The 18,269-nt window shown below is 39.4% G+C and overlaps 1 protein-coding gene across 2 annotated transcripts in view; it reads left to right on the forward strand.

Annotated features, from left to right (window-relative positions):
- The window catches only part of LOC131693028 (protein qui-1), a 292,261-nt gene that overhangs the window by 20,495 nt on the left and 253,497 nt on the right, over positions 1 to 18,269 (forward strand). Inside the window, exon 2 of one of the 2 annotated variants that reach the window (XM_058980495.1) lies at positions 2,122 to 2,140. The exons of the other annotated variant lie outside the window; for it this stretch is intronic. The gene's annotated coding sequence lies outside the window, so the exon portion shown is untranslated. The remainder of the gene's footprint in view (positions 1 to 2,121; positions 2,141 to 18,269) is intronic. 2 annotated transcript variants of the gene reach the window in all.

Below are 18,269 nucleotides of genomic sequence, written 5' to 3' on the forward strand. Positions count from 1 at the left end.
TGATGAAACAATCCATGGGTAAATAAGGATGCGAACTTTTAGCTAGCTTCGTCGGCAGTGGTAAAAGTGAATCACTCGGTACAGGAAGTTGAGTGACCTACACATTCAACACAGGCTACCAGTTCAAGGGTCTCCTTAATATAGTACTTCCTGGTGCTGTACTTGAGAACATGTTGAGGAGTGCAGCTTTGTTTCATTTTTTTGTGTTGCAGCAAGCAAACTAATTCCATTCAAATTGCGGACACCGGGTTCACCGATTGTTTGAAATAACTGCAGTGCAGCAGCACAGCAATTTTCTTGGTTATGTTTCATCCCGTTTCGAAAGTTTGTAGTAGAGTAAACAAAAAGATGGGGCTTACGGGTTTTCTATAGATCAAGAAGCTTTAGTGAAACATGTTAATTAAATTGTTTGAGTAGGAATTTTTGCCTCCAACGATGGAGTTAGCTTCTAAGTGGAAAAACTTTCGCACTTGCATAAAACTACCGCACATATACTTATTTGCCAACACGTTTGACTTCGCTCGCTATGAATAGATGCTGTATCTACAGGAACAGTTTCATTGCAGACGCAAACAAGAACGAAGGAACACTTCTCATGACACGATCCGTGTCTTGATTATACGAGTGTCGCAATTGATGTGAACATTTTCGACTCTACTCCATCAGGAAAGCAGCTGAGTTTTGCTCTAACCATTTATTCAACCTAATTAATGCTCCCAGTGTCGCTGAGCAGAATTGAATTCCAACAGTTGATTGCTGTCTCTCGTCAGCCACGCAAGCGTGCCGTAGCACAGCCACAACTGCACATACACAAACAGCAGTCAGCTAAATTTGGTAGTGAGAAAGGAAATGATATCAGCAGTATCATATGCTATTGGGAGCGACGTTTAGAACGTATACTCAACCGCGGTTAGAAATTCAGGTCTTTTGATGTGACTGATATCGAATTTGCAGGAAATATGTCTGGCACGAACAATGTTGAATTCCACCAATGTACGTAAACCGGTTTTCAATATGTTGGTAGGAAGTAGTCTCCATTGAGATACCTAAAATGCCCAATCTTTTCATACAAAATAAAGCTTATTTTGTAAGAAAACATTTCCTCTCCCTTTTTCCTTCTACTTTCTTCCTCCTTCGATTTTCTTTTTTAATATCTTTTTCCTTCTTTTTAATTCCTTTTTTTACTTTGCACCTTCTTCCTATCTGCACGGAAAAAAAATTGTTCCCAAAATCGTGAATGCCATGAATTCTCGAACAATCACGTTTTTACGTTACAAAAACAGGACAATAAACGAAAATCATGCGCGTGGAACTTTTGTTTTTGTTTTGTGAACTTTGACCACGGTTTTCGGTTTGATTTTTTGTACACGTCAACTAGTTCACCACCTAGAGAACATTATTCAAAAAAAGGGGCGAATCCTGAAACAAAAAAAAATCTAGAATAAAATGTCACGATAACGTGCGAATAAATTAAGCACGCAATTACGAATCGTGACTAAGATCCTGAAATTATCAAGATATTGAAGATAACGTGAATAGAATACAAGCGAATTGCTACTAAGAAATCACAAATCACGCTGCCCTGATAGAAAAATCCGATAGTAAACTCATGAATCGAATTTCACGGTAACGTTATGAGAAACAATCATGTTACAACAATCACGATTAAAATCATGAACATTGCTTAACTTTCGGCATTGTATTCCAAAATTATGAACAAGAATCATAAAAAAAACTGAATATGTCCAGGGAACAACCACAGTAACCCAATCATACGTTCGAATTTAACGCCATGTATATATTCGGGGCGAACTGGTTTCTTGGAAACACAAATAGTTTCATGAAATCGAGGTTTTTTTTATTCATAATTTCAGGAACTTGCTCATGGTTTTCGTAAATCGCTCAGTTCGTGAAATCGTGATCTTTTCTTTGTGAATCTGTGAACGATTTTTTTTTCGAGTGGAGTGTTTTATAATATCTTGTTCGTATTTTGGTCGTAGTGTGCCATTGACATTTTGATTTCATATAGTATTTGAAACCTGTATAACTAAGGGTACCATTCTGTTAGCATAATGCACATTTTCTGTTTATCACTCTAATTGCGTTATATTTTCCTTACAGGTGGAATACACAAGTAATGGTAAGTTGACGACTTATTAGAATTCCATGTACGTTATGCGAAGGCGAGGACTAGAACTGCGAAGTGTTGGTAGCCATCGTTGAACTTGACCTTTCAGAGGTTTGTAATTTTCGTTCCTTTCCGACAAATATTAGAACCTGAACCACAGCACCGATTTTTAATGTTGACCGCCGAAAGGATGGTTATTGTAAGTTTAATAAAAATACGAAATCCTCTAAAATATTTGCTTTTGTGTGCATCAATTGCGCAATAATTTGTTTTTCTAGATGTTCACCAAAAGGGGCTTCGAAGACTCCTTGATTTTATATTTTTATTTGAAATATAATTTAGTCAAACCAAAGACTTTAATACAAATAAAATAAAAAGTCCGGCACACGTGATTGGTAACAATAAAATAACACGCAGATTACAATCTATCGGCAACTTTAAAAGCGTTGTTCTCGAAATCGCAAATTGAAGCTGAAAAATGCTTTTCTTTCGTACATAATGAATGTGTAACTAAATTTTTACATAACACAAGAGGTCCATTGTTGCCTTTCCTTCAAAATCGCAAGACAAAATTGCTTTCGGCTTGAGAGAATCAGTTCAGGAAGCTCAGAGAAACTGATGTGGGTAAATTATATTTAGATTTTATATGTGATCGTTCTCGTGAAGTCGTAATTAAGGAACAGGAGGTCAGATCAAAATGATTTTTTTTATTTCGATTATAGAGGTTTTAACCTTAACGTCATTCGTCTCTTCGGGTTAGAAAACTCTCTTATGAAAAATTTCTAATCCTATGTGCGGGGGTCGGGACTCGAACCCAGGTGCGCTGCGTACAAGGCAATCGATTTACCAATTTTGCTACGCCCACCTCCTGAAATGAAATTCAATACCATGGAATTAGATTTTAAGTTTGTATAAATCGGTTAAGCCAGCACCGCGAAACCGATGTAAACATTTTGCTAACATGTCCGCACCAAACCCAACAAAGGCTATCATCTCCCAAGCCAAGTTACCCACCCTCCTAAAGCAGTAGAAGGAGCTGCTTAGAGTGGAGAACACGCAAGTCTCCGTGAGTCCAACGAGGGTAAGAACCTCACCAGGGGCCGGAAGATCAGACGGCCCCATGAGGGAAAGAGGCGCGAGGTTGCTCTTACTGACGAGGGGAAGGACGTCACTCAAGAGAGAGAGAAATCTGGAGTACCGTTGTCGATCGGAAGGAGAAACACGGAAAATAGCAAAAGCGTAAGGAAGAGAGAAAAGAGGAAAGAAGAACCTACGGCTCGTCAGAAGGCGCCAAAGGGTGAAGCCATGGTCGTTAAAGCCAATAACGCTTTGACCATGGTTGTTAAAACCAATTGGCTTTGACGACCACGGCTTCTCACTTTGGCGCCTTCTGGCGAGCCGTAGGTTTTTCTGTCCTCTTCTGCACCTCTTTTCTCTCTTCCTTCCGCTTTTGCTATTTCCCGTGTTTCTCCTTCCGATCGATAATTTGGGGGAACCAGTAGTACCCAAAAAGGTCAGATGCTCTTCGAGTTGAAGGAGGATCTCACGATTAACAGCTCGACTATGTAGGAGATTATTACCAAATCACTGAGTGACGAAGCAGAAGTTAAAGCCTTATGCCCGGAGACGGTGATTGCAACGAAGCTGATGATTCTGTGCAAGGACCTGGATGAGGCGAGCTGAAAGGTGCCCTTGAACAGAAATGCAACCTGGGCGAGGTACACATGATGGTCCGGTTAAAAAAGGATTATGGAGCAACTCAGACAGCGATGATTCGTTTACCGATAACCGATGTTGACAAGACGCTGGAGACAAAATTACATTTGGCAGATGCTTACAAAGGAAATGCGGGGAGACGGGCCATCTTGCGAGAAACTGCACGCAGAGACCGATGTGCATACTTTGCACTCTAACGGACGGAAACGATCACCATTAGACGGGTGGCTTCAAATGGCTTGCCTGCAAGCGGGCGACAGATACATCCGAATTACTGTGACACCGCACAGCAACTGTTGTGGTTATCTACGAAAGCAACAACGTGTGACGTCGCTTTGATTACAGAGCCGTATAAAGTCCCGCTTGATAACGTTAACTGGGTGGCGTATAGATCGGGAACGGCTGCGATACAAGTTATGGTCATCTTCCCCATTCAAGAAGCGGTAGAACGCTCATTCGAAGGCTTTATGATCGACAAAATCAATAGCGTCTTCGTGTGCTGCTCAGCCTTATGTTGGAAGAGTTTACCGAGTAGCCGAAAGCCGGTAGTCAATGGTGGCGACTTCAACGTCTGGGCTGTGGAGAGGGGGGGCAGTAGAGTATCCAACTCAAGAGGGCACATCCTGCAGGATGCTCTAGCGAAGTCAGACGTACGATTGTGCAATGATGGCTCCGTTAGCACATTTCGGAGAGACGGGAGGGAGTCCATCATTGACGTCACTTTCTGTAGCCCTTCACTGACGGTGAACATGGATTGGAGAGTATGCGAGAAATATACGCATAGCGACCACCACGCGACTCGCTACCGTATCGGTCAACGGAACCTTGCTGCAGCACGGAGAAGGATGACATGCGACGAAAGGCTTCAACAAAGACCACTTCGTTCAGCCATTTCAGCCTATAGGGGGGACCGAGATTTTGGATGCGGTTGATATAACAAGAAGGATTGTAACGGCTTGTAATGCCACAATGCGGCAAAATTTGGATCCACGCAATAGACGGCAAAAATGCAAGGCCCATCGATAAGCTGAAGATAATCATTGGGAGTCTCTTCCCGAAGCACTATCCAACGGCAACGAACAAGAAGGAGACGCGGACTGTCCAAGATGCAGTCAGGATTCCACAAAGGAGCATCGACAGTGGATGCAATTCTAACAAGTTTCCGGACTGCGGAGAAGGCATCCAAATGGAGGCGAAGAGGAGATCGATACTGCCCGCTGGTCACGATAGATATGAAGAATGCTTTTAACAGCGCTAGTCACAACGCAGCGCTAAATGAAGGTTTCCGTTATCTATGCTGGATCCTGAAGACCTACTTTCAGAGCAGAGTGCTGCTGTACGAGCCGAACGAATGGCAGAAGTCAATGTGAGTCACAGCGGGCGTTCCTCAAGGCTCTATTCTAGGTTCAACTCTTTGAAACAGGATGTACGATGGAGTTTTTACACTGCGGCTGCCCAGGAAAGTGAAGATTGTGGGTTTCGCGAACGACGTCTCACTAATGGTGATGGGTGATACACTAGAAAAAGTTGAGGTGTCGGTGACGGAAATAATAGACGCGATTGAGAACTGGATGAACGGGGTCAAGCTGCAGATAGCTCACTACAAGACGGAGTTGGAGATGTTGTTGGTCAATACCTGCCAAGCGATTCAGCGGATGCAGATCGTCGTCGGGTGGCACGTAATTGCATCGAAGCGTGCACTGAAGCAATTGGGAATGATAATCGACGATCGGTTGACCTTCAAGAACCACGTCAACTACGCCTGCGAAAAGTCGGCGAAGGCAACGAACGCTATTGCGAGCATCATTCCAAACGTTGGCGCCCTGAGGAGCATCATGAGATGTCTACTATCTAGTGTTTCGTCATCGATACTACAATATGGGGTTCAAGCTTGGGGTGCGGCATTGAAAACTAAGCGGAACCGCGAAAAACTGAACAGGACGTTCTGTCTGATGGTCGCATGAGTAGCGAGCGCGTATAGAAGAATATCGTCGGTAGCGGTATGCGTTATTCTCGGACCATATCTATCGCCCTGGCGAGGGATATCGAGTGCTGCAATCGGAGAAACACTAGAAACGTGAGGAAGGAGGTGAAAATCGTTTCGATGGCGAGGTGGCAGCAGGACAATATAGAGAAGGGAAGGTGGACCTACCGGCACAGACTAAGAGATATAACACTCGAAAACAATGAATCGCTCTCTTTAACGATCATTGTAAATATATTTGTAGTTGGAACTGTGGCCACTAGGGTGGGGCAAAATGATCATTTTTTCAGCACAGCACTTTTTTGGTTCCATTTGGGGTCTCAAGTAGCTGTGCAAAATTTGGAGGCGATTGGTTTTGACCCGGCGTAGCGCATTGCGTTTGAAATTTGTATGGGAATTAGTATTGGAAAACCTACTTTTTTGCATTTTCAGTTCTACAGACTACAGTTCTTCCTGCAGTATGCAACAAATTAGACAGAAGTATAGTCCAGGATATGCTGAACAACTTTGCCGAAGAATATATGGTGTTAGAATGGCCCTAAAATAAGTTATAGTGGTTCAAAGTTCGATAGGTCGAACTAATTGCCAAAAATCATTTTCTTTGCCAACACTGCCAGTGTACCAATGATATTTCATATAGCATACCGAAATAACATCATATAGTTTAGATGTACCACATTGGTATATTTGGATGAATTATTCAAAAGCCTTAGCTCAATTCCATGGGCGTAGATAGTTGAGTATTAGGGCGTAGTGAGGGAAGGGGAGAGTTGCTTTAATATATAGAAATTCGAACTGAAATGTTGTCGAATTGGAGAATTCAGATGAAATATTTTAAAACATTTGCATAATAGTAACGATGAAACGAAACTATATCGCTCTGTATTGGCTTATATCAGTAGAAGTAAAATTACAGACTGAATCAACTGATGTTGAGTTGATGTGTCAGAGGATTGCATTGATATTATATTACAGTTTAATGCTACGTTCACACTACGAGTTAAAACGTGTTTTAACGCTATCTTGATGACATTTTTCTTGTTGCTAATTATTATAACGTGTTTTAACTCTGTAGTGTGAACATAGTATAAGACGCATTATGATTTGATAGGATGTTCTTTTCGGTCACCTGAAGCAAAAATTAGTGTTGAACTGGGGCTCATGTGGATTTTTTTTTGTTGAAATCAGAAATTAGATTCACGCCACGTTTAGCGACATCGTTGACAACCATCAATGAACCCACTCGTTTTGCATTGAGGTAACCCTTATTTTTACTCCACTCGCTTGCTAGTTTTCGCATGAAATCTGTCGAAATTTACATGGTGTCAAAGAACTCCTTCGGGCCTGTAACTTTACTTGCATTGATATAAGTCGATGCAGAGGGATACATTATGTTTCATTTCATCGTTACTATTATGCATAGGACATTGTGCTAATGTTTTAAAATAATTCATCTGAACATTTTAATATTTCAGCTATTTCAGTTCGAATTTCTATATTATAAAGTCACCCCCCCCCCCTCTCCCCTTACTACGCCCTAATACTCAACTATCTACGCCCATGGAATTGAGCTAAAGCTTTTGAATAACTCACCCAAACATACCAATGTGATAAATCTAAAGTATATGATGTTATTTTGGAATGCTATATGAAATATCATTGGTAAACCCGCAGTGTTGGCAAAGAAAATGATTTTTGGCAATTAATTCGAGCTATCGAACTTTGAACAACTATAACTTGTTTTAGGGACATTCTAACGCCATACAGCCTTCGGCAAAGTTGTTCAGCATATTCTTAACTATACTTCTATCATATTAATTGCATACTGCAGGAAGAATTGTAGTCTGTAGAATTGAAAATGCAAAAAAGTAGGTTTTCCCATACTAATTTCCATACAAATTTTAAACGCAATGCGCTATTCCGGGTCAAAACCAATCGACTCCAAATTTTGCACAGTTACTTGGGACCCCAAATGGAACCAAAAAAGTGCTGTGCTCGATTGATGTCGTTGCGATTACGATTTTCTATATAACAATGCCCCACACTAGTGGCCACATTTGCAATTATAGCGCCACTGACATGAACTAGAAAATGGGGATAGACCACCAGTGAAAAATTGTTCCTAAACCTGAGGGGGATAAAAGGTTTGAGCTAGTGTTGTGGGAAAATTACCGGATCGATGTTTTTTTAGGGGATTCCCTCATAGTGTTATGTCTGTTAGTCTGTGCTACCGGCTCATTCCAAATCTGTGAACGTGAGTCAATAGAAAGCACGGAGAGGTGAACTACCATTTGATACAGTTCGTTCGGGCCACGGCAGCTTCAGGAAGTCTTTTCGTGGGTTCGCAACATCATGCCCGGAGTGTGAGAAAAACCGAGGAGACACCGGAGCATGTGGTCTTCGAATGTTCGAGGTTCGAAGTGACGCGCAGGAAGATGCTTCAAACGGGAGGACCAAATATCAACCCGGATAATGTCGTCTACATGATGTAAACACGTGGAAAGTCAACAGAGTGGTGATGCACATCATGACACGAATATCCATCAACGGTTTCGGGAGAGCAATCAAAGTTCGGAACCTCTCCGCCTGGGACTAGTTGCGTAGACTGTGACAGAACACCGGGTATGGGTCGTCGGGGCGCCAGCGAACCGGACGCTACATTTCATCCGAAATCGCTAGGCCGAATACCGGTTGGTCCAATAGCAATATAACGAAAGCCACAGAAGAATCCTTATTGGGAGAACTTCCTTCGCCGGTGAGCTGTGCGTCGGCGAACGCTATAGTCAACACCGGGGACTAGATTGAGAAGACCACGATGAGACATCACCAATCGCGGGTAGTCGAGGCTCCAGCAAACCAGACGACCTGCTCCACCGGAGTTGCTGATCTGACATTAGTACCTGGCTGGTTTGGATTTCTGGTAATTCAGAACATTTTTTCTGCCCTTTAAAATATATGTATACACACGCATAGACATTTTAGAAAGACCGTTTTGAAGCAATTGCATAACCTTTCTTTATAAGAAAGGCAAAAACATTATTTTTGGAACTTGTATTTCCACTAGTCAAACTCTGGTATTCTGGAAAAAGGTTTTTGTTGACTCTAGGTTATCTTTTAAGGGGAGGTCAAGGTAAAATCAGTAAAAGTTACATTTTTTTTAAATGCAGCGATGCAGAGAGTGCTAGTATACTCGTTCAATTCCCATTTAATAAAACCACAATTGAATAATATTTTCAAACAAATTTCATTGTAAAATTCTGAAAATTGAGCGGGTGACAATGATTCTCCGTAGCAGGGTTGTTAATACGATACATTTTTCACGATAATTTATCGGCATTACTCGTTAACAATAATGTATCGTCATCGGAAACTCCGTTAACGGTAATGTATCGTCGCCTTCATCGTCATCGTCGATAATTGTATCGTCGTATTCATCGTCATCGTCGGTTAATCGGTTATCGCGATACATTTTGCGTTACTTTCCCGTTATTGGAGTTGAAGTTGATGCGGTGAACTTTAAATTGTTTAGAAATAAATACCTATTGAAGGACATGTTGTTGGCAGTTGGAAATCAATAGTTTTGGACATTTTCTATGTACAGCGGGGTCCGACGATGCGCCAAAATGAAATTTTTCAACTTTTCCGGATTGTATTATATTGAAGGGAAAGTTGTTGGCAATTGAAGATCAACAATTTTGGACATTTTGAATACGCAGAAGGGTCCGACGATGTGTCAAAATGGATTTTTTTCAAGTTTTCGAGTAAGTCGGTGCACAGAAGAGTCCCAGGTGCACAAAGCCGTGTGGTGTCCGGCGGGCTGAAATCTTTTTGCACTATTTCAACCAAGAATAGAACCTCTGGGAACTGCTCCCATGTCGTAAGAGGCGACTAACAACATGCTAGGAGTTCCTAGGCCGAGGTTTTGTTCCGTACCGAAGACTTAATCTGGGCGGACCTTAAGGTTTTCCATATTACCCTCTTTCCAGTCTGTATTTAGTGAATCACTGACATATACCTTTTCTGATTCGCCTTTCTTGATTGTGTACCAACGTTTTAAGTTTCTTCTGGCGGTTGTATATTAGCCGTAAATGACGAAATCTAATTCTACACTAAGTAACAGAATATATTAATATACCGGCACTTCCACGCCAAGGTTTAACTTCCAAAGCTTTGGCTTAAAAACCGTTTTTAAAAAATGGAAACTTTCATGCAGGAAATTTATTGAATTGGCCTAAGATGGAGCTGTCGAATTTCACAAAAAGCTTTTTATGTTGCAAGTGATCTGTAGTTGTGTTAAATTAGGTATTTTTCTATTATATTTGGAACCGTCTACCGACAAATCTACATTTACGAATACCTCCAAAAGTGACTTCTTGAGGTCTCATGAAGGCCTGACACTAGCTTTATGATACTTTTGCTTTTCTAAACAGTAATAAAAATCTCAACATTCAAGAACTTCACTTTGTCAGAAAATGTAGGGCCATCGGAAGCTAAAACTTCGTAAAATCGCACTCCTGGTCCTTTTTTCAGTGCAGTACTCTACGTCACTCGTTCAAATTTGCACCGCTCTTATGGTAGTCGGTATTTGCTAGTATTACTGTTCTCCCATCCATTCTGGTAGTCAAACGGTGGGATAGCAAAATTCTTACAAGTTTCCTATCTCATGCCTCCACGCGATTCTAAGTCTATTGATGACATTTGGTCCTTAGACCGCAGAATGAGAGGGTGCGAACAGAATGAGAGGGTGCGAACAGATCTAGTCGAGAAAACATTGCCGTAAAAATGAATAGTTGATCGGAAATTAGCCCCAATACGACTAATCTGACTAGTATCTATGAACACGGCTCAATACGTATTGAAAATTCGCCGCGTCTGTTTTTATGAACCTAATTTAAAGCTCCGTTATTGCTAACAAGCCCGTGCATCAGATTAACAATCCTTTATATTTCCCTTCAGTGTTCGGTATTATCGCTCGTATACTTGTATTCCACAAACAATCCGATATGGAAAATAAGAAATACTTTCCTTGATTTATAACATCTCGCGCTATTTTTGCCAGTATAATATGCTGTCACTTGGTAGTTTTCAAGCCAATAAATATATCGTAGAGAAGAAGTAGCGAGTTCTGTCCAAATACTGTTGCAATAAATAGTGATCCGGCCCATTACGCAGATAAGATTAGCTTTTCCAGGCAATACTCCCACGATTGGCTGTGTGGAGTTCAAATTGTTTTTGTTTAGGGAACATAGTATACTCTCGGTAGCCGGCTGCCCAGAGTTTAAAAATAACCAAAAACTAAACAAGATCATCTCTTTTTCGAGTGATCGTGCACTCGAAGACTAACTAAACAACTACCTAATAAAATATGCTTTACAGGTCGCATCGTTTGCTTGGAGCGAATCCTAGACCTGATACCCTTCCAAACCACCAACTCCGCGACACCTATGGAAGAGTCTGATGAATCGTCGTCCTTCCGTTAAGTAGGTGGAGCATCAACACTTCCTGTCTACCTTATCCTTTATCCTTCCCCGTGAACGATGGAGATGGGGGCGGCCGGCAATGATGGCTATCATGCTGTTGAGGTTTTAATATGGGTCGGATTGGTATGAATTCCTACTTACCACTTCCTAAGCAACTCTTATTAGATAATCAGCAGTCAAACATGATGAAGTCAGTGTGCAATCCGCCAAAATCATCGTCACAACGCAACGCAACGCAACGCACAGAAGAGTCCCAGGTGCACAGTGGTTCAAAGCGGCAAAAAGGTGATCAAAGATGTTTTGACCTTAAAGAAAACAAATTTTGAGCTATTGTGTAATTAATAATTTTTAGAACGCAAAAACATATATTGAAAAAACTACTAAACCGCTATTATTAGGTCTTTCACAAATTACACTACACATTTAAGTGGTGTTGTGATTAACAGATTTTATTATAATTTTAATTTAAACTAGAAGATTTTGGATTTTAAAAAGGAGAATATGCATATTTCCAATCTTTGGTTTCCTTTTCTAGTTGGGAAGCTTTTAGCCCCCTCCTCCGTTTCTTCTCTCCACTATGTAACAAGATGCTTCATACTTCCTTGTTTTACTCTTAAATATGTAGTGTAATTTATGAACGGCCTCATAATAGAGCTTTAGTCGTTTTTTGAATACAGTGAAGACCCGTTTTTATCAGCCCCTTGGTGAATTTTAGACTGATAAAACGATGACATTGACAAAATCGGCACATATTTTTTCTGGTTCTGAAACGAAGTCGAAACGCAAACACCTGGACTAACATATTTTTTTCTTTCTTTTTAATAAACCACAGCGGTTAATATATTCTTCTTTAGTCCCTCGACAAAGCCTCATAACCTGTTCTGATCATTTAGTAAAAATGTCTCTTAAGGAGGTCTTACAGTACAGTATTTTTATTTTTGTATATTTTGCATCACTAAGATAAGAAAATTATGCTAAAGAAGGAATTTACTCGAATTTGACTTGAACGTGGGCTAGAGCTTACCAAACGTTTTTGATAGTGTTTGTTTTACAGATTCGTATTGGTATAGCTTCGTCTGCGGAAAATTGCAGCTTCCATACCAAAATATTGCTTTTTGGACACTAAAACATTCGATAACTTCTAAAATGTAAGAGATACCAATAAACTTACATTACAAAAATTCTGTATTTTTTATGCAGAATAAAATCTTGGAACATTTTGAAATTCTACAAAATTACCAGGGCAAGTATTTTGAAAAAAGAAATTATTAAGGGTATATCAAAGCTATCTCCACAAATGTATATTAAAATCGACAGATAGACACATTGCCTATTCAGCAAAGTTAAAGCTCAACAACTTTGCCAAAAAAGTTTTTTTTATTTTCATAAATGACCAAACGAAAACTTGTTTCTCAGCTTCAGAGGGAATAATTACCCAACTAATACTTTTTAAATGCAAAACAATATAAATAAACATTGCGGAAGACACAATAGCTAAACAATGTTTTTCGTGGTTCAAAGAATTTCTTTCACCTTTTTGACACTTTGGAAACACTGTGCACTGGTAAATTGAAAATGTTTAAAACTATCAATTTTCAACTGCCAACAACCTGCCCTTCAATATAAAAAGTTCGCGAAAAGTTTAAAAAAAATCTATTTTGACCCACCGATGGTACATTGAAAATGCCTAAAACTATTTATTTTCACTTACCAATAACTACTTCAATATAAAAAACTTTCCCCAAAAGTTGAAAAAATCCATTTTGACAAATCGTCGAACCCCCTGTGTATTGAAAATGTCCAAAACTATTGATTGTCAACTGCCAGTAACTTTTCCTTCAATATAAAACACTCCCGAAAAGTTGACAAAAAATTCCATTTTGGCACATCGTCTGACCCAGGAGGAGCTTTTATTTTTTGCTGAATTTTGAACTTTTTCTAGAAGACATTTTGCAAAAATGTCTTGGATAATGATTTGAAGAAAAATTGCAGTCTCAGAACGATTGATCGAGATGATTTTTTCGAGGTGCCTCCTGAAGATTCACTGTCATTCATCCAATTTTCAAATATTTTGCAATGAAAATTTAGAAAAATGTTGTTCAAATGATAAATTATTGAAATGAACTTGACTGAATAAATTAACTCTCCTAACACAGCAAAAAAATTTTAAAAAATATTTCTTTCACCGAAAATACCCTATTTACCCCCCTTTCCTCCCTAATGAAGAATAAAGTATTATGTCCGAATCGAACGGATGTTCAACTCGAACTGACATTGCCGTGATTCACAAGCTCTTGATTTGATGACCTCCTTTCTCATCATGAAGGCGTTATAACCGAGCACATTGTCCGTAATAAATTACACGGTGCTACAGAGATTTTGTACTTTTCAAGAGACCTAGTATAGGTTGTAGATCTCATCAAATGCAACACAAAACAATATATGAAAAATGTTAAATACCTTCAAAATCTTGATTTATAGCAAAACAAACGATTTTTCAAAACATTCGGCACTAAAAATTTTTATCCGCGGTCATTTTCCAACCGGTTTTAATTTTTTTGAGTGTTTTGGGAAGAACTTTCCGACGGTATGCTATGTTATTTTCTTTTGTTAAAAGTACTATGCGGTTTTGGGGCAACAATATGAAATATACCATTATTTTGCTATTTTTTTAATTAAAAATATAAAAATTGCTCAACATTTTTATTAGAAAACCTCTTTGCTTGATCAAAATCGGTTGAAAATTGGCTGAGTTATTATTTTTTACAAATTAGAAAACTGCTCGCATTAACTCTTAATGGGTTAGCGAGGTATTGTCTCGCATTATAAGATGTTATAATTATATCTTCGGTTATTTCATCCAATTTCATGTTCAAAGTTCACACACATACTTTTGAATGTATGTATACGTAATTCAGCAAAAAAAATTATTTATTTGAAAATTGTATACGAGACCGTCACTTAAAAGGTCACGCGAGCAAGTTTCTAATTTGGAAAAAAATCAATAACTCTGTCATTTTTCAACCGATTTTGATCATAAATTGGTCGTTGGATACGGAATTAAATGTTCTCCTTAATTTTTTTTATTGAAACAAAGACGCTTCCTGATAAAAATGTTGAGCAATTTTCATATTTTTAATGAAAAATAGCAAAATAATAGTAACTTTCATATTGTTATCCCAAAACTGCATAGTACGTTTAACAAAAGAACATAAAATTGCATATCGTTGGAAAGGTCATTTCTTTTACTTTCCAAAACACTTAAAAATTAAAAAATGGGTTGAAAAATGACCTCGTAAAATATTTTTTAATGCCGAATGTTCCGAAAATCGTTTTTGTTTTTGCTTTAAATCAAGATTTTGAGGGTATATTAAATTGATTAAACGTGGTTTTGTGTTGTATTTGACCAGACCTACAACGTTTACTATATCACTTTAAAAGTACATTCAATTATTTTTATTTTGTAGCACCGTGTTATGAAAGATCATGCCGACCGCAAGCTGCTTTAATTGCTTCATTTTTTACTGCCGTACTGTGAAATAAGCGTTGGCGTTGAATTGCAAATGAGCTAAAGTGTAGAAATTAGCTTAAGTTGTTAGAGTCTGATGAATGACACAGATTTTTTAACATTCTGAACATGGTTCAGAAAAAGATTGTATCAAAATTTCGATATTCGGTCACAGTCCAAAATGTTTTCCTAGACAGAGGTAAGAAGCCCGAGAGAGACATAATTAAAAATAACTCCAGGATTTCCATTCGCGCAGCGTTCCGCCACCAGTTGTTCATAGCATAAACACTCTCTCAAGTAAAACAGACTCGAATACGCCATCGATCCCAGTTTTTACCGTGAAGCAGCAATAATTCCTCTAATCAGTATTAACGAGAGGCGCCGGGAAAGTATTTCGGTGTTTTGATTTCATTTCCACCCATTTTTTCCGCTAGGATTACCGTGCAAAGGATAATATTGTGCCAAGTGGTTTCCCACGAAGCTAGAGAAGCTTTGCTACCGAGAAATATATACCTATTGCTGTAGGTGTAGTAGGGCTTACGTTTTTATGGCTATTGATTGAATTTCTCGTCAGCCGGCTTGCAAAATACTTTAGGAACCACCAACCGGTCTGGCTGGGATTTGCTACCCAGCTTCCACGAACTGTTCGAAGCAATTAACATGATGTTGAACTCGGTTCCGCAAAATATGATGAGTGACATTGTGTATTTTGATGTTAGCCTTGTAGAACTGGATTGTACTAGCACCATAATCGTTATGTACGCTAGGTATTGGCTGCGACATTCATAATAGAAGGTCATGTTCCATAACGAAATGTAATATCGGGGCTTTCTTTTGCTAATAGCGTGTATCTGAATTTGATTTTCTATGCCATTTGCATGCTCTGAAAGTTTCGTTCAATGAACTCTTTTGTGTGAGTTTGCGAAATTGTGAAAAGTTTTGCGTTAGTTAGTGATTTAGAGTACTTTTTCCACTTGTAACAAACGGTTATTCTTCCAAGCTGTAGGGAACGCTTATGAAGCAATCAGCTCATTTCCTCATACATAGGTATGTTTCGTGTCAGCTTGTTTGCGTTTATTAACGAGTCGTCAACAAAAAGACTGCTTTTCATTTTACCGTCTGTATCAAAGTTATTCAAATTTGGTTTAATAGCTCAGTGAAATCCTGCCGGGGAAGCTTAAATTGATTTACTCCGAGTACAGCTCGTAGGTCTGCCCGCATGTAAAGGTTGCTAAATATTTGCAGCAACAGTTCGGTTGCGTGCGGAACGCTTCAGGAAAATTGCTAAGTTTATTATAATCACGGGTGAAAATCCAAAGCAAACATTCTGCTTTATTGTTTGGGAAGAAGTTTTCGGTTCCACCAAACCGTTGACCGACCATGCTATGACGATGATGATGATGATGTTGGTGTTGAAGTAGCTTCAATGCTGTGCTGGTAGATAGGAAGTCAGCTGGACCGCCGTACTTCCTTCTGTAATGATGAGGACAGTCATGAGATAAATTTTCGACCAAAGTTTGCCTCTTCGCAGGGCTCAAGGAGGCTCCCAAACGAAGTGAGAGATGAAAGTTTTCGTCAGAAGCCATTGGAAGTTGAGTGTGTACTTTGGTTAATGAAGATCCTAAGCTGGCGAAAAGAGAAGTTATCGTTAGGGGATGTTTATTGTGGAGGAGAAGAACGATAGTTTATTCGAATTTTGTTATTGGAAATTACACTCAAAACTGAACAGAAATTTCTTTTATTACCTTTTGACATTTTATTTATTTAACAATATAACGCTTTGATAATAAGTCCAATCTGGCAGAAACCTGATAAGCAATGAAACTTTTGTTTAGTATGAGTCGAGCTCACCTGTTTTCGTTGTGTGAAGTGATATGGTCAGTATCTAGTATTGTTGACAGTATCTAGTATTGTTGACTAATTTCCGGGATTCATATAATTTGGGGCAGTTCAGATATCAATTTGATGGAATACTTAATTAGTACACATCTGCACATACTTAATATAGGAAATGAACAACATATCCATGAGGTGCAGAAGAAGAGGTTTTAGATGTAATTCTCTGCTCCGACGGTGCCACGCATGAGTTGGCAAACTGGCTCGTACCAAACGAGCTCGAACCGTCGTTATCAGATCATAAGTACAGCGTCTTTGACAATTTAACAGTCTTGCTAGGTATCGCCACATACCGTAATCCCAAATCTGCCAATCGGCACTCACTCATAGTAGCAACCTACCAACCTTCGCTTCAAGTTAGGCGTGCTTCTAGAGGAACACCTTGGTGGAATGTTGAGCTTGTTCGACTTAAAAAGTTATGTAGAAGAGCTTGGAATCGCAGACATAGGGACGGATCGGAGGCATTTAAGTTGGCTCGCAAAGCATACAGAAATGCCCTTCGATCCTCTGAGCGAAGTGGTTGGAAAAGCCTCTGCACAAATTTCTCTAGTTTCAACGAGACTAGTAGGTTAAATTGGTTGCTTTCAAAGTCGAAAGACTTTCATGGCAGCTCGATTAGAGCTGCTAATGGTGAATACTCGTCTTACGAAGATGTAGTACTCAACGGTCTTTTTGATACACACTTTCCAGGTTGTACGGAACCATATCTGACGACTGCCTCTGCCTCTGCCTTTTCAAGTAGTTCTGATTCTTGGGCATTTGCTCGTAGAACTGTGACAACAGAATCGATCAAATGGGCGATTGAAAGTTTTGCTCCGTATAAGTCTCCGGGAGAAGATGGAATTATTACAGTTCTACTTTTAAGAGAATTGAATACTTCATGCATATTTTGTAAAAAAGTTACTTACTTATAGTCTTGCAACAGAATACATACCATTAGTGTGGCAGGAAATAACCGTAAAATTCATTCCCAAAGGTGGCCGCGTGACTTATGAGGAGGCAAAGAGCTTTAGACCAATCAGTCTGATCTCCTTCCTTTTCAAATCAGTGGAATGATCACTACATTAGGGATGTTAGCTTGGGCGAGCACCCGCTGCATGCAATGCAGCATGCATTTCAGCAAGGAAAATCTACTAGTACCCTGTTACACAATATTACAATGTTACACAACATTGAAAAAACCTTTTTACAAAAGCCATCAAGTTTGGGAGTTTTTCTTGATATTGAAGGTGCTTTTGAATGTGTCTTTCGAAGCCATTTTGGAAGCAGTATGGAGTACTTTCACATATCACGAACTGGATGCCCGCAATGCTTAGCAACCGACATCTGTGCTCGTCGTTACGACAAGTAGAGATAAGGAAACTAAGTGTCTGCAGATGCCCTCAAGAAGTGTTGTTACTACTTCTATGAAGCTTTGTCGCCGATGGCTTGTTGAGGAAACTTAATGAGCTTGGGTTTCCGACATATGGTTTGCCGATGATTATCATATAATGATCACCGGTATAAACTTAAACACACTTTTCGATTTGATGCAACAGGCCTTATGTGTTGTTGAGC

The sequence above is a fragment of the Topomyia yanbarensis genome, chromosome 3, assembly GCF_030247195.1.
Source record: "Topomyia yanbarensis strain Yona2022 chromosome 3, ASM3024719v1, whole genome shotgun sequence".
Taxonomy (NCBI): Eukaryota; Metazoa; Arthropoda; class Insecta; order Diptera; family Culicidae; genus Topomyia; species Topomyia yanbarensis.